This window comes from Oreochromis aureus, linkage group 15, assembly GCF_013358895.1.
Source record: "Oreochromis aureus strain Israel breed Guangdong linkage group 15, ZZ_aureus, whole genome shotgun sequence".
NCBI classification, from domain to species: domain Eukaryota; kingdom Metazoa; phylum Chordata; class Actinopteri; order Cichliformes; family Cichlidae; genus Oreochromis; species Oreochromis aureus.
Window position 1 is genome coordinate 1,664,074 of NC_052956.1, and position 22,634 is coordinate 1,686,707.

At 42.9% G+C, this 22,634-nt stretch overlaps 1 protein-coding gene and 1 long non-coding RNA gene across 2 annotated transcripts in view; one reads left to right on the plus strand and one right to left on the minus strand.

The window, feature by feature from the left end:
• Positions 1-22,634, plus strand: part of flrt2 (fibronectin leucine rich transmembrane protein 2) — a 53,239-nt gene that overhangs the window by 11,714 nt on the left and 18,891 nt on the right. The window lies entirely within an intron of this gene.
• LOC120433033 lies at positions 18,997-21,785 on the minus strand. Its single transcript, XR_005608260.1, has 3 exons — positions 21,611-21,785; positions 19,266-19,371; positions 18,997-19,125 (listed from the first exon to the last, which is right to left on the minus strand). It is a non-coding gene; the product is annotated as an uncharacterized LOC120433033 (long non-coding RNA).

Genomic DNA, 22,634 nt, shown 5'->3' on the forward strand with positions numbered 1-22,634 from the left:
GACGCAAACTGCGCTGCCGTGTCTCTCACATAATCGAAAAGTTCCTCTCAGAAGTCCCAGTTTATATTTGTTTTCCGAAAAAAGCCAGGAGAAAGCTACAAAGCCGGTTTCTAAAACAGGAAATGGAATTGGCTTTTTTTTTGCAAATGACAGCATGAGTGTTTGTATTAAGGAGTCAGAGAGACAAAGAGAGAGAGGCAGCACTTTAATATCCTCAATAATGACGTGGGGGGAGCATCTGTTTGTGAATCCCACATCAAACGAGGCGCCGTGTCAGCAGAGGGTTATGCATATATTTCCCTTGTTCTTCCCGTGCAGCAGGAGCGAGCGCGCCGGCAGAAGCTGATGACTGGAAGGAGACACTGTTTTGATCGGGGCTAGAACGCGAGGACAGGAGAAACCAAACAGAGCGGACGCCGCGAGTAAACACGCGGACGCAGAGTCAAAACAGCTACAAGAGAAAACTTGCAAATCAATTACATTATCAAGGTCCTGCTCTTGTTTTTGCGGCGTTGGGGGGCGGGGGGGCGGTTTTCCCCCCACGAGGGCATCTGGAGGAGATTACGTTCCAAACTGAAACTGCAGGCCCCGTGAAACATGACTCAGGGATGAATGGAGGCTTTTAGACCAGTGTCTGCCTTCCCACACGCCGCTCTGCTATTCTTTATTTGTCCGTCACCCAATAAAACACGCACGGCATTATCTGATACCCGCACGCTGCGTGAGCAAAGAAGGATCTTTTATTAAGCAAGCCTTTATTGACGCAAGTTGTTTTTGTGAGAGAGACGCAAAAAAAAAAAAAAATGATACAGCTTCGCCTCTGAAGAACAAGATGTTACTGACGGTGTTATTAATCTCGAATCAGCTCTCAGCTCAGACCGTGCCTTATTGTGAGAGACTGTGATTTGTAAGGTCGCAAACGCCTGTTTTTGTCTCGTAAAAGCGGCGAACCGGAGTGTAAAAGAGAGCACGGCGAGCGTGAGGGAACGCGACAGAGCAACACGAGTTTGGGCCCATCGGAGGCCAAAGTATCGGCGAGAACAGGCGGAGCTCCGCGGTCAGAGCGCTACGTGGCAGCGGACGCTTATTAGATTCAACCCACGTTTTTACTTGTAGCTCAGGAGAAGCCGTCCAACAGCCTCTATCCAGTTACGCCTGGGGGTTCGTGCTCACATTTGCTCCTCCGTTCTGGGGGCAGAGGGGAACTAATGCATGTCACTGATGCCACCTGCAGTTAGAGTAAACAGAGCTGACCACCACTCAGCTGGGCACTAATGCGCCACACAAAGAAGGGGAGGTTGGAACAGGAGCAAGCCCATATTAGCTCCACATTACTACGTCAACTGACCCGGGCCACGTCGATGAAAGGGTGCATGTATAGAAATGTGACGCACGTGTGCGCATTCATGCATGTTTTAAGTATCGTACGGATTTTATCCAGCAGCCTCCACCTGAAAGCCGTTTTGTTGCCTCTGTAATTGCCAGACTTGCTGCTGCTCCTGTCAGCTGTATTTTTTTTATTTTTTTGCAAGAAAATATGCAAGCCGAGGTAGCAACTTGACACGTTAATCTAGAGGCGTATCAGTTGGCGAGCGTGCTCAGCCTAACAAACATTTTTTCATGGCCCGGAGAATACACGTATTCTCAAAAGGGAGAGAGGCAGAGATTCAGGAATTGTTTCCATTTCTTTAACTAGTCAGAGCTCTGCTCTCTCTGAGAGCGTGCTGCTGTCCCTGCATAGGTTTCAGTTTCAACCCTCTCAGCACATCGGCGACGCGATTGCTTCCTACTGCAATTTATTGTGGGCAAATTGAAAGATTCCAAGGTGCGAGTCGGTTTGCGTTGGCTCCGAGCGCGCTGGGCCGGTTGCTTCCACCTTTACTCCGTCTCCTCACACACAGACAGAGCTCCCTCCCATCTGGGTTTATCAGAGCTGGAGTTATTGTCACCAAGTCTTCAGGAAAGAAGGTGGGTTGGGGGAGATGGGGGGGCGGGAGGCTAGCTGGTTTTCCAAAGCAAAGAGGCAGGATGGCAGTGGTCCCATTAGCTGACCCCGAGGCGAGCTCTCTGGAGGCAGATAGACTTACCAGCGTCAGAGCGTAAGAATACGCACTGGGCGGCATCAAAGTGCTGCACCGCGGCAGCTGATAGCTTGTGGTGACATCGTGCCGTGGGACAGAACACTCTCTGCCATCATTACCGTGGATCCCTCACATCATCTATTTATAATCAATTTTCCATCCCGAGACATGCCGCGCCTGCGTCTCGCATATGGTGTCGAGAAAAAAAAGAGTGGGGGGGGGGCAAAGAGCAATAAAGGAGAGGGAACAACTGGAAAAATTACACAACTGGGACCGTTCATATAAATGGACCCAGACATGTAAAAGTAACAAGCGGTTTAGGGAAGCCGTTTCTTTAAAAAGCAGCTCTGACGAGGAATAAAACCACTCGGTTCCTAGTGGGTCGTGCTTCACAATAGTCCCTTTTCAAATTAGCCTGTAAACTGTGGAAAGCCGCATCGTTATTCGCAACAAAACGGCCTCATTTTCAGGCACACACATCAGCAGCCGGCGAGAGAGTCAGCATTGTTCTGCTGCTTCCATCCTCCCTGTATTTATTATCAGGGGACTTTTTACACTCACATTACTCCGGGTATCACTTTACACTTTTTTTTTCCATGTGTACTGAAAACGCACTCATGAGTGGAATTTGTTTTGCTTTGGTTAAATGTCAGTGGAGCCAAACTGTCAAGGGATGAGTGCTGTAGAGACATGTACATCTTAGTATGCCCAGATGACAAACTGAGATGTAGCCGTGTGTGTGTGTGTGTGTGTGTGTGTTCACTGCCTCCCTGAAAGGATGAGCTGCAGCATTCTTGATCGAGGTGATGAACCCACATCACAGTGACATTCTGTCTAAGTGTGTGTGTGTGTTTGTGCGTGCCTGTGGTGTGATGTTTTGACTCTGACACGTTGATGTTGTAAAGGAAGGAGGAGTTCAGCTCGGGCTGTGACGGGGAAATATGACTAAACCCAGAGACGATGGAGGGTCAAGTGCTGCTCTTCTTTCCCCTAATACTCGACACTTATTCATGCACACAAGCTGAGGTCTGTGGCCCCGTGCGTCACAGTAATAAGCCTGGAAGTGTAACTAGGTTCACAACTGATGCAGGTTAGGAGAAACAAATGGTGGTGCTGACCTTTGTGTTAATCTCTCTCATTTTTCAGCTCCTTCAGGCCCATCAGCACCATCAGATATGTGGTCCATAGCGACATTGTTGCGCCTTCTTGGGCTATCCTCGTAGATTCCTCGTCGGTCACTGTCATTCATGGGAGCGATGTGCCCGCCCCATCTCATGCTGAGTTTTTCTGGTTGTTTAGTTTGTTACAGATGCCACATGTGTCATTGATCCAAGGTGTTTGGGTTCCTAAAGTGCAGATTTTCACACAAAATTATTTATTTTTTTGGTGAGGCTGCACATAGAGGGGTTCGACCTCCAGCTACTCCTGTCTATGTGTTGAGGTGTCCTTGGGTGTGTGTGTGTGTGTGTGTGTGAAAGGAGTGCTTAATAAAAGTATAAAAACACTGTGTAAGCACAATTTAATTCATACAAAGTGCCACTAATATATAATGTGTATATATATAACAAGCAGCTTCTTTTTTAATTGAATTATAAAAACTTTTCATTCGTTTTCTACATGTTAGAAACGACACTACTGTAAAATTATGGCATCAGATTGTATCCATGTGATGGCTTCTTTTTTTTGTAAAGCAGTACGAAGCTTCACTGAAGTTTGACTCAGTCAGTTACACGTGTTTGATACTGCGCTCTTTTTTTTCAAAGTATTTCTGGGGAAAAAAACTGAGTTTACCTTTGCTACATTCTACACACACACACACACACACACACACACACACACACACACACACACACACACACACATATGTATATACATATATATATGTATATTCTGATTAATTTGTGATTAATTCATTTCACTGAATATGGAATTAAACAAGAATTATAAAATTATAAATTTTATAAAATAGCCAGTTTGAAAAACTAAGTTTGTCGTTTCCTGTGATCGGAGCAGCTGGTCGGTATGACAGGATGAGCTGACTGCATTATTATGTAATTGTGAAAACAATTTGAAAAGCAATTACTGAAAAATGATCAGTGACTTTGTAAATGACTATTTTCACATTTATGAGTGTTGGTCATAAGAGACTAATTATTTTTTTCCCACCTTCTATAATTCAGTAGCTGGGATGATCTGATTAACAGCAAAACTGACAGTAAATTTTCTGCATGGGAAAAATAAAAATAACCATTAATTTGATACGAAGGCAAAATCTGACCCTGTGACTCTGCTGTGAGAGGTCGGTAACTGAAAAGCTTCACATTGTATCAGTGAAAGTTCAGGTTTATGCTTAAACAGTGGAAAAATAGCTGTTTATGCACAAGTGCTTAAACTTGAAAATAAAGTCGTAGAAACAAAGTCATCAGTGACAGGTGCAGCACAACAGCAGCTGACCTTCAACGATAGGGCACCAAACACACAAATGAGGAAATTAATAAAAGACCAAGAAAAACAAACTAATAAGAAATCTTTTAAGCTTCTTGCAGAAAGACAGAGATGTCAGTGGAACCACACAGCTAATCAATTAAAATCCTGATACTTCAAGTTTTTAGACCAAAACAAACTAAAATGAAATAAAAGTTTAAAAAGTAAACTTTAGCAGGAATGCAGTGAAAGAAATCACAAAAACAGCTCTGTTGACCTCTTTTGTGTTTTAAAGAATCAAAGCAACAGAGAAAAGATGAGAATGAGAATTCTGAAATTAAACACCGACAAGGATTCCAGTTTACGGTGAATCTTTCCACCGTCATGCAGGATTGTTTCAGGTGTTTTTACAAATACTGATTTTTTATTTTTTATTTATTTTGCAAAAATCTGCAAAACTGAAATCTTGCAAAGTTTATAACTGAATCTGGAAACCTTAAGCATCAAACAGAGAAAAGACATCAACCCTCCTCTACCACTGTGCACAGCCATTGCCAACCTCAGTGTTACTTAACCCTCTCAGGCTCAAATTAAGTTTTTGTTGCTAATGCACAACCAAGTCCTGCAGTGGTACTTCTGAGTAAAAAAAACTCATAAAATATGTATGTGGGGTAATCAGGTTGTTAGTTTTTAACTGTTGCAAATCGGCAACGCCTGACTCGAGAGGGTTAAAAGCACAGGACCGTGTCAAAGTTAATATTTGGGACACAGTCCTCAGTATTCATGGATTACATTTGCAATAAGAAGGTAAATCCTCACTAAATTAAAAGAAAAGGGTTCCCTTAGGACATTATGGCCTAAAATGTTCCGAAAATATTCCGACATTTAAACAACGAGTTTTTAAAAAAAGCCATTGAGAGAGACTTTTCTAAAGCAGCCTGGGATCATTATACGACCCCGTCTCCTCACTCTCATCGAGGCTGAGCTTCCAGGACTCAGCACCCTCCCTGTGCTCTGCCTACACTCTGGAGTTATGCGACCAGTTGATGAGTAGCTGTGTCAAGTTGGAAGGTCCTTGGCAAGAGGCCTTGGGCACCACTGGAAGACTATCAGAGTGCAGAGTCATTAGAAATCCCTCATTCTCGCTCCTCTGTGTAAACGGCCCCGCGGCCTCCATCTGAACGAGCCCCGAGGAAGGATCACCTCCGTCGGGCTGAAATTGGATCGTGTGAGAGGAGGGAGCTCTGGGAGCTGAGAGTTAGCGAGGAAGAAAAAGAGAGAGAGAAAGTTATATGCTCCTATTTATTGACTCGGCTGCAGAGATCACTGCACTAAACTGTTTCAAAGGAGGTGTAGTTTGGGGAGTTTGTCCCATAAGCACTGCAGGCATTAGAGGCATGACAAGTTGCCTTCATAAAAACCTTAAGTGGCTTTTCAGAAGGAAAACTCAATTGGAAATGTACTTAAACAAATACCAGGTCAGCTATATGTTTTTGGTTTGTTTTTCCCGGAAATCGTATAACACGAGCAAAATGTGTCCCCAGGCGGAAACTGTGTGCACGCCGGGCTCTTGGAATAATGTTTTAATATATATTTTAAATAAATATCACCTAAATATCTAATACAAAACCGAAAGAATGAAATCCCAACAACTTCCTCATAGTATTTTATCTTGTAAAGGGGAGACAACTTCAGAGAGAGGGAACCCCAGCCATCAGATGATCCCTGTGAGCAGGACTTGGTGACAATGGGAAGGAAGACGGGAACAGACCTCGAGCAGAACCAGGCTCAGGGAGGGGAAGCCATCAACCACAACTGAAACCACATCAAAGCCGGTGTTCTTATTTCTTCTGAAATATATAAAAATGACACTTTGTGGGTGAAAATGGATCTGAACATCTACTGTTTAAAATCATGCAGAACCATGACCAATGCTGTCAAACGACTCTTATCTACATCGGGACATCAGACTGAGGGGTTATTTTTCCCCTGCAGATGCAGATATAAGTTAGCTTTGCAGTGGCTGTAGATGGCAGGATGTTCCCTGCAGCAACGCCACTGCTGCTAACATCACACTGACACTCGGAGACGTCCCCACGTTTTGTGCTTATATTGCCAATTGGCTGTAAGAACTCCAGCTTCAGGCATTACTGGGGCTGTGGGCATGGTTTGAATGAATGCAGAGCCGTGCTGGTCCTCCACCACACCAATGCAGCTTTAGGAAATTCTGGAGGGCAAAAGCCATCAAGAGAGCCCTTTGGCAGAAATGCCACTCTGTGTCCCTCTCCATTGTTCTCTGACCAGGGGAAGTCACAAAGTAACCACCTCACAGATAAATTTTAGGTAAATTAGTTTGAGCATTTTTCACTTTTTTTCAAACGAGTCGAGTTGATTTGGCGCACGGTGCTGCCTTTACTGCTCATTCTTCTCTTCAGTTTGGTCCTTAACACTAAAAAATTTTTTGTTAAGGTCAGCAAGTATACCACACCATAATGAGGCCACCTATCTTTGTTGCCATGGCAGTAGTTATAATGTAGTTTACACTTGACTGTCAAAAGAAATAACGATTTTTGCACAGAGACACAAAAGTGAAAATCTGATTCCCACTTGTGTTTTTTAAATATTCTTTCATGAGTGAAGAAAGAGCAGCAGCCTTGTGTGTGTAATCAGTTCATTTAATTAACTGTTGCAGAGGGATACATGTGGACATTGGCAGAACAAATATCATCTAGACCGTCAAGGACCTGAACATTATGTCTAAGTGCTAAAACAGACCCAAAAATCTCGTGTGGGTCGTCGTACCTCCCAGAAAACAGGCTCCTGTTCAAAAACTGGTCTGGCCATGAATGTCTAATTTAATCCATCATTTACAGCATCACATGTACTGTGTCCAGATGTGGCTTCACAGCGCCACAACTGCTGCACTGAGTTTTCATATCAAACCCACTTCTGTGCTGCAACAATAGAAGTGGAATGAGACGATGCAGAGATTGTGTGTAATCGCCAAACACTTTATGTTCACCAGAAGAACTGAAAGTATGTGCATCGTAAAAGTGCTCCGCAATGGAACAAGTGAAAACAGTCCTCATTAAATACGATAATGAGCTGTGCGATTAAGTCACATAAATAAAGGAAAATAAGATACACGTGTTAAAGAAACGACGGCGTGTATCAGTGATGGCGGGCGTGCGCTTTCTGCTCTGCAGGTTGTTTCTAAACGCTTTCTGAAAACCAAAAAGAAACGTGACATCCGGGGTGGAAGGCGCCGAGCGCAACAGATGAAAAACAAAAAGGTTTCTTGCAGCATAGCAGCACCTTTACACTTTTTCCAGCAAAAATAGAGCAGTTGGTTGGAAAAGGTGGGGGTATTAGCACCTTTCCTCCACGCACACCTGTACTCTTCATTAAGTGCCAGAGTGTGAGTAATGCAGCGTTTGGCCTTGGTGCTTGAGAGTGGTAGCTTTATTTTACACGTACTGTACTTGTGTTTGTGCTGCACGTGGGCAGCAGTCCGAGCTGTGGAAAAAAGAAAAACATCAAGGTTTTTTTATTGGCATGAATAAAGAGGGCTGATTGCAGAGGAAGAGGAAGTATGAGAGGTCGGCAGCCAAACAAGCGAGAGAGGAAGAAAAAACAGAGGTTTATAATTAAATTCTGAGAGGAAGCCTTGTCATTGAGGTAGGCCATGTCGAGACATTAGCAGGGCAGCGGATGGCTGTGCACTTTTTCACCTTAAAGGCAGCGGCAGCCAAGGAGGTGACAGAGATGTGCACTCTCCCTGCTTTTACTCCTATTACTCCTGGCAATGGCAGACAAATGCACAAATGCCATTTGCTTTCCAAGGGTATTATCAATGTGCAAGGACCTTAATGCCTCTGGACACAGCTGGATAGACCAGCTCCGACCAGTCGAGCAACAAAACACTGCGGCTACCTCCACACGCACACGGGCTTTCTTTTTCTAAACCAGAATTTTCTTTTTTTTCGTTTGTTTTTGAAAACACAAAATGACCTCAAGAGCACCAAAATCAGTTTTTCCTTGTCAACATATAAATGCAAAAGTTTATGAAAGTTTTCACTTTGGAAGGATTTTCTGAAAAGCTCCGTTTTCACTGGTGTAAAATGGCATTGACGTTTTCACAAAAGGGCCAAAACACGTAAAAAAAATAAAACACTGGCGTACGTGTGGACAGTCTCACGTCCGTCGCATGTATGGTAAATATATAACCGTGACCTGATCTCAGGCCGTGTTTCCTTTCTGTCTCTTTCACATTAAATATCAACAGTCTCATGGAAAAATGTGAAATAGTAACAAAAAGCAATTATTTGTTTGTGTTTTTCAGAGTCAGCAAGACTTTGAACTTAATTTATTTCAGCAGGAAGAATGGTTAATGTCATGGCAATGATCATATTTTTTTATTGAATTGAGTCCTTTTCAGTCATAACTAATAACACATTTGAATTACAAAAGTCTGTGTGGGATTCAAACTGAGGTAAACGGCCAATTTAATTCATACAAATCACAAAGCTCGCACTCTTGGCTCAAACTGTCGATGTTTTTGCCATTTAAAAGTGAAAACTTTTATTTTGTGTGCATTGACACAAATCGATTATATCAGACTAATAGATACAAACACAGAAGTCAAAGTCAGACGTAGCTCTATCAAAAAGAAGCATCTGATTTCAAAAGGTTACATTTTTTAAAGTAATGGACATAAAAGCTTGCAGTAACTTTTAAAATACTGCAAGCTTCCATGCAGTAGTATATAAAGTTGAATATAAAGTTTTACATAACAAAACAATATTCATAAGTGCTCAGCGTGTCCCCATCTGGGTGCACAGTGAACATCCATGGCTGGAAGCACTGCGGCCATCGATGTTGTGATGCTAGCTCCTCTTTCTAACAGTACATGTTTTGATCCTTGACAAATTAAAACATATGAAAGACATTAATAACTTTTCAACCATTTTCTCCTAAAAAGTCCTTTTTTTGCCCAAAGCACGAGGTTATGTTTAGGGTTGGGCACTTTGGTCTCATGGGGTTAATTGTTTGTTCCATCAATCCCATCAAGGGAGAGGAACAGCCTTTCTTAACAACCACAGCAGTTTGTTCTTTGTTCCTCGTGTTATAGTCGTTGAAAAACTAGAGAGGATGGATCAATATTGAAAGTATCAAGATGACTAAAGTCTTGTTTTAATATTGACACCATCATTAGGGTAAACAGCAGAAAATGGATCAATCTAAGGCTGATTCCACCAACAATACAGCACATTAGCTACAAAAAAATAACATTATCGGTGGAATTATTTGGCATTCTGACTCTGCTGTTTGTTTATGTGAGATGCAAATTCAAATTTTTTTGTTTGTGTTTTTTACATGGCCCGGTATGCGCACCGACCAAAACACTACGACACCGCTGGTGTAAACTGATGCAAATCTGCACTTTTTGTTACCATTCTGTCTTTTTTGCATATTTTTTTCTAGTTGAAAGATTCAGTTTCCCCTCACTGGGAATAACAACAAGCAGGCGGTGTGTGTGTGTGTGTGTGTGTGTGAGGTGCTGTGATAAAGGGCATTCCTGATGTCCCCACTGTTTCTGTACTGGCAGACTGTGTGTTTGTGTGTCCGTCTGTCCGTGTGTGTGTTTATCAGCCTGAGACCAGTTTATGTGCTCTACTGTCTGTTTGTCTGTCAGTGTATCGGTCAGCTGTGTGTATTTGTTGTGTGTGTGTGTGTGTGTCTTTATTGGAATGTTTGATGTTTGCATTTCTGTGTGTGTTGATCAGGGAGCACGTGCATGTGTGTGTGTGTGTGTGTGTGTGTGTGTGTGTACAGCAGGGATAAAGCGCCCCATTGATAAGAACAAGTTCTTCTTGTTAATGTATCAGTAGAGCTGGACCCACGCCAGAGCTGAAGTCCCAGGGGCGTATTTCTGCACAGCCCCCGCTGTGACACGGCAGTTAGTATTCACACACACACACACACACACACACGCACACACTCAGGGCTAGATAGCCCAGGAACCAAACATGTGTTAACACTCTTTCCAAGAGATACATTGAAGAGGACATTGAGCAATGTTTCGTCTTACATCTCTCCGGTGGACGCCTGCTCTGCAGCCGTCTAAAATGCTTCCATGTGCAGTCCCTGCATTCCGCCTACCTTTCTGGATCATTCCGAGACTATGCCTGAAGATACCCGATACCCGGGGGAAAGCAGATAGTCATGAGAAATACCTGCTAGCTCTTAACAGTTTTAAATAACATGGGGGGAATTTTTGCCATTCCCTTAGTCTTGTTTTGTTTTTTTGTTTTCTGTCAGGCACATGTGCCAGCTATTGTTTTTCCTCCCTTATACACCAGGGAGATGGAGCCAAGGCTGTTTTATGACAGTCATAATCACCACCCCTGGCAGCTGCATAGGGACATCAGCTCCAATCGGCTGTTGCGGGGCACACCTTGTTGTCAAATAAAAGTGTCTGGATGAAGGTCAGGGGGAGAACAAAGAAGTTCAGTGTGCGGAATAAACACCTACAAACTCCCACCGGTGCACAGCGAGCACGCTCTGCCTCGCGGCCATTTGTTTAACCGTTCCAGGCCACTGTGGATGTTGTAGAGACGTCCGTGCACGCAGTCTCTGACAGCAGGGGCTATCAGTGTAAATCTGTGCAGAGACACACAATTAATCACATCGGCGTGTTGAACAAGTGGCTCGCCCTGACAAATGCATGCGGGCAGCAGCCGCTGGGAGCCCAAACATAGCATTTAGTGTACAAATGACATTCCATCAAGGTGGCGTTTAATAAAAAACAGGCACGCTCTAATACAGGACACCGGAGAGCGTATTCAAAAGCAGCGTGCTGTTTTGGTACACACACAAGGGTTTAGTGTACTGCAGTCCAAATTTAGCTCGTTATCATCATCCTCATGTCGTTTGGAATCGTGAAGAACATTTACACTTTTGCTAACTTGCCTGTTTAACACGGGATGTGACGCTGAAACTCAAGAAACAGTATTTACAGAGCACAAAACGCACTTTTAAAGGCAAGCGGGCAAGTTTTATTTTCCAGATGGCTTTGATATAGATCATAGCGGTGTCACCGCTAAAGCATGCTTTCCATTATTGAGTGCATTTAAAAGCTTTACCTCTTAAGGCTAATGCAAAGTGACAAATCCAAAGGGGTTCAAACAAAGAAAGGCAGCAGATCTTACAAATGGAATTGTCCCCATGGGCAAACCACATAATATTCATATCAAACCCGATGCATCCAACATTTGAATTTCTAACCATGCAATCAGGGGCTTTGCCAAGTTAGTGAATACACCGTGATGAGTGTGATGATAAGAGGCGACCAACGGGGCACTGTGGCTTTTGTGAAAGGCTGTGTTCTCATTAGCCAGCAAACATCTCGAGTCGGTATAAAATATTAGCTCACAGGCAGTAAACACTTCCTGTGCTGCAGAGCTTGGAAATCTAATTTGATAAGTGGGAATTGTGGTTTTTTTAAACTGTTCACAAGAGCAGTTTTTCACTGGTGACTCTGAAATTTGTTTTTTTCCCCTCAGGATGTACATCGCAGAGACCTTACAGTTATGACATATTATCGGTCTGAAATATGGGATTAATGCACTTTACAGTCGAGGTATTTGGTGCATTCTGGAATTTTCTTTGGACGTTGACTGTCCGTTTTTGCTCTACATGTTTGAGGCCTGGGCTCTGGGGAGGCCGATCCATGACTGGGTTGTTTTTACTCATGTTTAAAGTCCTAAAATTCAGTTTTCTGTGAAAATTTTATAAAAATGTGTTTTTTTGTTTTATGTAATTATCTTATTAAAAACCACAACCAATACAGTCTTCATTCTCACAATATCATATAATTGATTGTCCCAAAAATCAGAACAGAATTGTGGAAAAAGGCTTTTTTCTGCCCCTTTAATGTTGCTCCTAATTTCATCTTAATTTGATCTGTTATTGTATATTTTTCACACGTTCGTACACGATATTGTATTTGTTTTAAATGTTATATACTTCTGTGGTACATGCATTTTGACTTTTGTTGCCATGGTGCCAGGCCTCTCTTGGAAATGAGATTTTTAACCTCAATGAGAGTTTTTACCTGGATAAATAAAGGACTAATAATAATAATATTCAGGAGAAAAGCATGTTTGTTACAAATGAACACTGGATAGATAATAATACACGTTACAGTATTACTGCCGACACCAACAACTACTCGTGTCTGCAGACAAATGAATCCTGTCACATGGCCTCGACGACGCCTGACGTTTACGTGATCCACCGCGCTGTGTTGACACGAGAGTCGGATGCAGCCAGCTGACAGGACGCTGTGGCTGATGTCACTGTGGTCAACGCTTTCGTATTACTTAAAAAACGCTGTTGGCGCCTGTTCGCTCCGTCCCTTTCCTTTAGCGCTGTTATTCTGGGCAGTGGGTCTTATAAATAACTAATAAAGACAAATCCGTGACGTATTCATCTTAATGCTCAGTGGCAACAGGGCAGGTGTGCTGGCTTATTTCTACCTTTTGTAGGACAGCGCAATTAATCTGCTTTGTGCCAAGTTAAGAGCAGAGAGAGGGATGTGGAAAGAGACAAATGAAAAACCAAAAGGGAAAGTCATGAATTTTACAGTGAACTCAACCCAACGAGCACCTGACCTCGGTTACCTTTACACTCACACCTCCATCGAGAATCACTTCCTTAGAAAATAAGAGGCACGGGTGAAGTCGTCTGTTCCCGAAATAGAAAAACAATGAAGATAGGTGATGCTAGTCGTGTGTGTGTGTCGGAGAGAGGGTAAAGTGGGGAGATATTAGCCATATGTGATTCATTTACAACAGCATGCTTCAATTAATCTGGGCAGGGTGGCAGGCGCCAGGGTTGGGCCCCGTGCCACCTGAGCAAGAAAGGAGGAGTGATCTGCTGCTCAGCGAGGGATGAGCGATGAAAACAGATCCCTTCGAATCGATCGCTCTGCTCTTCCTCTCTCGCTGAGCCTCTTTGTTCTCCCTCTTCACGGGACACGAGGCCAGAAGAGGCTCGACGAGACGCTCTGAATCACCGGGCGTCCCTGAAGCACCCTGAGAGGAGTGCTAACTCTCGTGTAGGCGTTCACCTCTAGAGACGCCCTCGGGATGTTTCGTGAGACCGCTCTCAGAGTGGGGTGGGCGCGCTGCGGCAGTTAGTGAAAGCAGAGTGGGGAGGCAGGGAGAGGAGGCAACCAGACCAAGGGCCAAAAACCACAGCGACCAGATGGAAGTGCAGATTGTTTAAAGGGGCTACTGCCTCAGCAAAACCACCTTTATTGAAATCTCATGTATGTGTTTTACGACATAGTGAGCAGTACTTTGGGATCCTGCAAACAAAAAGATGAGAGATTTTTAAAAAAGCGTGCATGTGCATATCTCCGGGGCATGTTGTTTAATTTCAACTCCAAAATAAGAGCAAAAGAACACTTGCCAGGCTTTTTAATACCATCACGCATTAGGTTACACTGAAGCTCGCCAAGTCCAATAGTGTGATTGTTGCAAGAATAAATAAAGTGGAACAAAAAAAATGTGATGATGATGAATTAACCAGAGGAAAGAAACGTATATTAAGACACGGGATAAGGATATTAAATTACAGCACTTGATGGGAAAAGACAACCAAACGGCATCGGCGTGGCAGAGGATTAAAGGCTGTAGCTTAGTGGTGTCTGACAGCGTAATTATATTTTTAGCTGACTGTTTTGTGAGCCGTTTCACCTGCCTTCTGATGTAATCTGGATTTATCCAAAGTCCTGCCTCACGCATCGGGGGATTTTTCACACCCAAAGGGCGAGAGGAGGGCTAAAACGGATAATAGGAGCCTTTCGCACATCCACCGCAATGCCTACTTTTTGGACGTACCGCAGGCTGAAGTGTCTCCTCGCTTCCCAGGCAATTAAACATTTCCACGAGGAATAGAGATTGGCAGAGTGTTTAATCTGAAAGTGAAGACGTGGGAGCACATAAGCAAAGAGGAAGTGAAGAACCGCCTTCGCGTGTGCGTCTGTGCCTGGCGTGCGCGACTGTTTGGATAATTTAAGCTGCTGAATTAAAAAAAAAAAAAGGAAGCAATGATCGTAATAAGGACGACAACAACAATTATCTCTTCATTTTACTCAGGGTTATATAAATAAGGAAGATTTACAATGAAACCCCCATTATATGCTTAGGTAGTGTAATTATCTTTAATTAAAATATAGCAATTAATAAGTGTCTCAGGTCGTGCGAGCATAAATTGTCTGGAGACGTCCTCCACTTGGCTCTAATTTGAAATGGTGCATTAATAAATCAGCTGTCAGAAGAGGAAAAGGTTCAGGGGACTGTGGTGTTTTGGTGTTCCGGGGATTTAGTTAATTAGTTGGAGGGGAAAGCCAAAGATAAACACAGATTGTCATTCGAGCACAGGCAGAGCCTTTAAGCAGCTGCTGAGACCTGATCAAATCAAGTTGGTGGTCAGAGCTGAGCGGTGCAGGGCTGCAGCGCATTTTCTTCTTCTTAGTTTGTTACCGATCGAGTTTGGCAAAACTGTTTTATTGCCGCGTTCCTCGTTTTCAGACGAGTTTCATTTTATTCATGAAAAAGAGGAATATGTGCTGGGCTCATTGGATGTGTAGCAGTCTTTGTGTGTTATTACATAAAGTATTTGTCATCTTTACTGTAAACCAAGCTTGTAATTGTGTTTTGGCAGCTCGATTAACTCGTTTATTGGCTCTGAGGACCCCTTTAAAGGCTTCCTGCACTCATTTACCATCGCTGATATCAAAGCCGCCAAAGTCTAGATTCTCTAACTTTTATGATGCCAAAAAAATTCCTTCATTTCCCATAATGCAACCCAATAATATCATTCGTATGTCCATTTAACAGCTTCTTTAAAAAACAAAGAGTATGTTTTGGGCCGAGGCGACCCCGAAGGACATCAGAAAAACTTGAACCAAGCGTTTTCTCTTATGTAAAATCAGTGGAGTGGCCCTTAACTGTTTACTTCAGAGTTCTTAATTAGTACTGCACTTCTACAAAGTTATTTCTCCACTCACGTGGGCATTTCCCATAATGCAGTTATTATTACCTCATAGAGAAGCAGCTCAAACTGTTTCATCAGTGTTGCAACCCTTTGTGTACAGGCCAATAGAATAATGTGCATGTGACTTCCTCCTCGCAGACAGTAAGACCGTCATGACCTGTGTGATGAAATAAGTCATGAGTTGTACCTTGTCTCTGGTGTGATAACTGTTGTGATCTTTTGAACCTGTTAAACTGATTGCATCTGTCTGACTACAGTCAAAACATGCGTTTGCTAACATGTCACAAGAGTGACTAGTCTGTATCAGTCATCATGGACTGATGAGCACTGAATCAGGGTCTGGATATAGGATTGTACAGTGCCTGGTTCAGTGACTCATAGATCTACAGTATTTAGAAGTGTTTAGCCTGGGAGGCAGGAGCGGCCCCGAGACCCTTTTCCACCCACCCAGAAGACTTCCTCTGTGCTCCGTGTAGAAGGGGAAATTTAGCCCAGATGTGACTTCAAACAAAAGAAAAGCTGCAGGGATTGGAGGTGGGATCAGGCCCATCTTTCGCGTGACCCTGAGACCTGCTCCTTCCTGGCATCTGTCTATTTTTCTCCTCTACTGTTCCTTCTCTGCTGATCTCTTGTAAGTTTCTCTCTTGCAGGTCTTTTTACTTTTACTCCTAAACATCCTGGCTGTTTTTAACAAGCCTGCGCTGTGTCAAGGAAATCCTGTGAGGAAGCACATTTTTCACCAAATAAAGTGAAATTCCGGGATTTGTAAAGGTGAACACACTTCAAGCCTTTTAGCTAAAAACAGCTACACAAAGTTGGCCTGCTTTACGCTTTTCAGCCGGGTATTTTATTTCTTCTCAGAAATATCGAATGAGCTGTGGGTTAAAATGGGGATGTTTAAGGAAAGGTTCAAATATGAAGATAAAACATATGTAGTCATTAAATATCAGAATAAAAATTCTGCAGTCGTTCTTTATTTCCTTTATGAAGAAAAAAAACTTTCTTTTTTGCATTAAAATGACAGTTTTTGACTTTGTGTTTTGAACACTGTGGTATGACACTACACTGCTCTCTTCCCAGTTTAAATTCTTAGGAACTTCCTTACTTCATACGGGTTGAGAGCTCCAAAATTCCCAAGAAACTGCCTGAAGTCATCTTTAAAAATGCAAATACTAGCAGCTCCATGAGGCTCCACCTAAACATGAAATGCTAATAAGGCAGTGCTCGCATGCTTCACAGTGACAGAGCTAACGTACTCGTGATTAATGGTGTTTTCTGTTGTTCACACTGTGGATCTGTAGTTTCAGAGGGATAGTTCAGAATACATGGAAATTTGACGCATTTTTTTTTATAAACGGGGTTGAGATGATAAAGTTCAATTTTTTATTTTTTTTTAATTTCATATTTTTAACATGTTGTGAAAAAAACGAATGAGCATCAGAATTTCAGGCAGCAGCAACCTGACAGCCATCACCTTTGACCACTGCAGTCATCTTCTTATACAAATGTCCACGTTTCTCTATGGCTGAACTTACTTCCAACATCTACCTCTGGTTTACAAATGAGTGCCATTAAAGGAGTATGTCGTGTCATAAATCCTTAACTGACCTGTTAGCATAGATTAGCAGAACACTTGCCTTTCAGGCACGTTTTGCCCTCCAAAAAAATGATTGAATATAATTTAGATTTGTTTCCATTTTTAAGGAATTACTGGAATAGCTCTCCTAGTTTGGCTTTTAATATGTTCATGGCAATTACAAATGGTTACCTGGAAGTTGACACCCTCCACCCCTAGGGTGACTCGAGCTGATTGAAAAGGTCAACCGGTCTCCAAACAATCACGGTCTGACTCGGATTGACTGCTATCACTCTTAGACAGTTTTGTAATAGTTTGCAAATAACTGCAGACATATTGCCAGCTCGTTGCAATCAATTGGAGTGAGTCTGTACCGACGAGCACAAGTCATCTGCAGTGCATTTCCTTGCAATAGGCGACTGGATTGGGTTGGTTGCAGACCAATTAATCATCATATTGTTGCAAACAGACTGCATGTAAGTGTCAGCTTGACTCAGTCATATTGGTGTTTCATTGCTATGTTGATGCACCAAAGACAGCAAGTGGGTGCAGTTTCCATTTTCAAAACAGCCATTTCAGAGGCAACTAAACTGCAAGTTCATTGTACAGGGTCGCAGTGATTTTAGTCTCCAACCACGACCTTCCATTATTATCACTAAACATGGACTACAGCTAAGAAACTGCAAGCTCAATCGTTTTTACCCATTTTTTTCCTTCCTTTGTTGAGAAACCAAAGTACTGGGATAAAATGCAAACTTGTGGGACCCTCACAGGCATTCAGCTATATGAATATGATTAATCTTCTAAGGACCATTAAAGTTTGATTGTTTGCTCCAGACAAAAATATGTCAGCAACTATCAAAGTGTTGGACCAACGAGGCCATAGCAAGGCCAAAAAAGCAGCTATGATTGGAAAACTGCTTATGTCTTTATTGCTCAACAGAGAGTATTTTTTAATTGGGATGGTCTTGAAGGCTTTGGAGGATTGAAGAAATAAAGTAAAGAAAAAAACAAAGTATTTTCACTCTGTGAGCAGAATGCACTGCTGTAGTGCTTTGAGACGCACTGACTGCGACATACTGGCAGAGATAAATATCACAGACCTGTTGTGTTAACTAAAGTAAAGATTTCCCAGGGTGGACGGCACCTTTAAGATATTTTTCACAGCAGAGAGCAGCACACGTCAGCAAAAAAGCCGCCACTTATCTTCACAATTAGACACTGCACGGCACTTGTCAGAGGTATTAAATCGTAGAAGGGCAGCGATGACATGGCAGCCACATATCAAGAACCAGTCCTCTTTTGACCTCTTTTGATTTCAAACCTCTCCGCCCCTTTTCTCTCTCCACCCCCTCCGCTCCCCCTTCCTCTGCTGCTCTCTCCCCCATCCCTCCCTCAGCAGAACTACAGGGGCTTGCTTGTTGTCAAGTCAGTGTTTTTACAGCCTGGCATTAGCACAGGGCAGCATTCAGTCAGGACCCTGCATTCAGTCTGGCTCCCCTATAATTCACATGCTCACGTTGGAGCGCGCTGCCTTCGGTGCTGCTCGTGAAACGACCCTGATTGAGCCCCGACAGTTCCGCTGACCATTTTGCTCATTTTATTAAACAACTTTTATGCCTCGCCGATAAATCTTTTTACATTTTAAATGCCAACATGAAACACCCCCCATGACATTATAGAGGGAGATGGAGTGGAGCTGGATTCGTACAGGACGCTGTGGGCTCGACTTTTTCCTCCACTTTTAAAGAGGGCCTGTTATTATGCTCGTTTCCAGCTCCATATTTTCATTCTTGGACTGTACCAGAGTAGCTTTGCATGATTCATAGCTCAAAATAATCCTCTTTTTTTACCTTTTGTTTTTATGATGGGTGCCTGTGGCTAATTGGAAGGTTGGTGGTTCAATTGCTGATCCGGTCTGCATGCCAAAGTATCCAAAGTATCCTTAGCCAAGATGCTGAACCCTGATGTCTTCATCTGAGTATGAATGAGTGCGAATGTTAGATTGAAAGCACTCGGGCGTAGAAAAAAATACTTGTATGAATGTGTGTGTGAATTATTGAATGAGACATTTTGTATAAAGTAGAAAAGCTCTATATGAGAAGAAGTCCCATTACCTTATACGAGACCTTGGTGCGCCCCATCATCTGCTATTGAAAACAAGCTTTTTTGGTTTCCTAATCTTTCCTTTAATCTTCCAACCTTTGTTCTGATTGGCTGCCCCTGGCAAACAGAAACCCGTGTTTCAGATGTCAGGATGCTCTAAATGACATAATCCAGAGCCACAAATTTAACAAAAAAATGTTGGAAACTGAGTAATTAGAGTACAAGATACACGAGCTTGTGGCTTATAGTTATGTGTGTGTGTGCTTATTTTTGTGTTTGTGCCTGTTAAAAAATATAAAGATCAAAAAATTAAAAGTGGTAAAAAAAGGACTAAATCTGGAGGGGTTAAAGAGTTTGTTCACAGCCCCCTGCCTCCTCCCAGCTCAGTCCTTGGTGATATAATATACATCGTGTTGTTGGCCAAGTTATTTCCCTTGGCTGTGAAAAAGCGGCCCTTCTAGGAGTCGCGCCGTGCTGTTAGATGCATGTGGATTGATAATCGACGAGGGCAAACATAATTACATTGCCTGAGAAATTAATGAACGCATTGATCTCCCACTCTAAACCTAATCAGCATATTTTTCTTTAAGCCACTGGAATCTGGAGCGGCAGGCCCCCGATTGCATCACAGCTTGCAATATTACTGTGGTTTCCCACAGTTAGTGCTTTTCAGAGATCCTGCCAATACGTGCACGTAGGGTTTTTAAACACTGATGTTGTTGCCACCTTTGAAGTGCCTTTCGGTGTCCAGATGTAAATTCATGCAGGGAGAAACGTGATAAGCTAATGATGTCTCTCGGGGACTGCGGCGAACATAACCATGGGATAAACATATCTGCATATCTAAGTGGACTTTCCCCCCCGCTTCTCCTTCCTCTGCCCTCCTTTAACACTGTTTGGGGCCCTGAACAGGAGCAGATGGACAGAGCAGGCTTTGATGTGCGCTCAGGTCATGTGTGTATCTGCAGTTTTATCAAGGTACACAAGCGTGCAGAGTAAATACGCCACACCAAAAAAACAAAAATCCCTGGGAAGGTCTCTGGACAAGTGAAGGGGAATTTCCACTTCCAGTATATTCCTGCATTTGTCTGATATAGTTTCAAACATATGCAGAAGGAATCCTGATGAATTTGATCCGCTGCGACTATTTATTTATTTTGCAGGTCATTTTACATCTGACTTCTGCTCTGTTATTTTGCTTGACAACAATGAGCAAAACCAAATTAACAAGCCAGATAATGGCTTCAGCGTATTTGCCCATAGGCCCCCCCCACCACCACCTTTCTTTGCTCATCTAAATGTCTGTCATTTCATCCCCATTTGCGTGCTCGAGAGAGAACGAGACATTCCACCGCACTGCACCGACCGTGAACGTAGCGCACCGCTGCAAAACACGTCCATCAAGGAGAAAATAAAAATAGGCTGTTTCCTCTAAATTCACTTTATCAATAATTCATGGCGTGCGGAGACGCTTGATTTATGAAGGAATTAAATGTTGTGGACTGGGCCTCGCAACGGCCGCCCATCTGTCTCAGGGACGCGGCGGACAAAATTAAACATGAAAGGCAAACGCCGAGAACAAGCGAATCATCTCGTGGAAGGGTTGACGCTTTTAGAAGGCTTGAGCGGCACGTGCTCGCCGGACGGGCCTGACTGGACGATATGACGGGGATGATTAAGCGGGATCTGCCTGATTTGTTGGAAAGGTTGTTCATGACTTATGTGCGTTGTTGAAATGGGTCACAGCAAGTCAATCATTAATGCTATCTGGCAAATGGAGGCAAAGATCAAAGGCAGGCGCACCTGCTGACCTGAACGGCTCCTGTGACCCCTGCGTGGCTTCCTGGCCCCGGCTCTGACTCACACAGCACACAGATCATGACAGCTTTTAGTGTTTCTAAGGCAAAAGCTGACATTTGAATCCCTCCTCTTTTGTTAGTAATTTATATTTCTTTCCTTTCCTGTGAAAGCTAATATAAATTAGAATGACATCCTCGCAGGATCAGAGTGGTTTTGCCTCTGACATCTGTTTGCTAGCCCTCCGAGGCGACGCACTGTAAACCTCCACCGTTCATGAAAGGCACACATCATAGCCTACAAATGCTGTTTGCATGTTTCCCTACCTTCTTAGGCACAAATCAGCTGTCAAACCCTTTACGACTTTCAGCACTCTGCTGTTTAGACTGCAGTTCACTGAGGACGGGGAAACTAGCAAACTACTAGTAGCCGGCCTGCTAGTCAGCCTGGCTTTGCAAGGTTGGAGAACACTGAGAGTTGACACTACAGGATAAATCCCAGTAAATAAATAATTGGAAAGCAACATATTGTTATTTTGTATATTTGGCTCAATACTTACATGGACAAAAGTAGAGTTATAAGTAGGTGTTCCCATCTTGAAGACCTCATAGTAACATAGTAACAGTAACAATGTCAGACTGCTGGTTTACTTAGAATATTTTATTCAGAATGGGAGGCAGAGCCCTCAGCTTTCAGGTCCTTCTTCTTCTTTTAATATTAGGCTTCAAACTTTCCTTGTTGATAAAGCATATAGTTATGGCTGGATCAGATGACCCTGAGTCCTCCCTTAGTTACGATGCAATAGCTGTAGGCTGCTGGGAGCTTCCCATGAAGTACTGACTGTTTCTTCTTCACTCACCTCTTTTCACTCTCTCTGTGTTTAGACACCACTCTGCAGTTAATCATTAGTTATTATAAATCTCTGGCTCCCTTCCACAGTGTGTCTTTTGTCCTGTCTCGTTGCCCTCATCCCCAACCGTCGATGGCTGCTCCTCATTTTCTTCTTTTTAAAAGGGTGTTTTTCCTTCCTACTGTCTAGAAAATGTTACCTCTCAGGGGGTCGTCTGATTGTTTGGGTGTTTATGTTACCTTGGGATGACTGTTGTTGGGATTTATATTAAAACTGAATTGAATTCAACTAAAAATTATACCACATATATGCATGTAGTTATATTTTTGTTTAGCTGCAGCCATGTTGGCAGTTGTAAATGCCTAGCATTGTGGCGTTTGCTAACAGTAGCATAGGCTATCACACTGCAGGTCTTAATGCTCAATTCTGATTTTTTGATCAAATCCGATTTTTTTGTCTGCTTGTTCACACTACAAATAAAATGCGACAGCAAACGCGCTCTAGTGTGAACCCTCAAAGCGGCCCGCATGCGCAAAAGAAGACGTCACACACAACGCGCTCTGTTTAGACCCAGACCAACAGTATTGTTTGACTGATGGCCCTTAATATAAAGACTTCGGACTTTACGTTTCCCAATTTTTGCTTTAAGTTATTTTGTTATTTACATAATAATGTAAATAACCTAATAATGATCCTTATTGCAGTTTTAGAGGAGCGGTGCTTCAAAGGATGG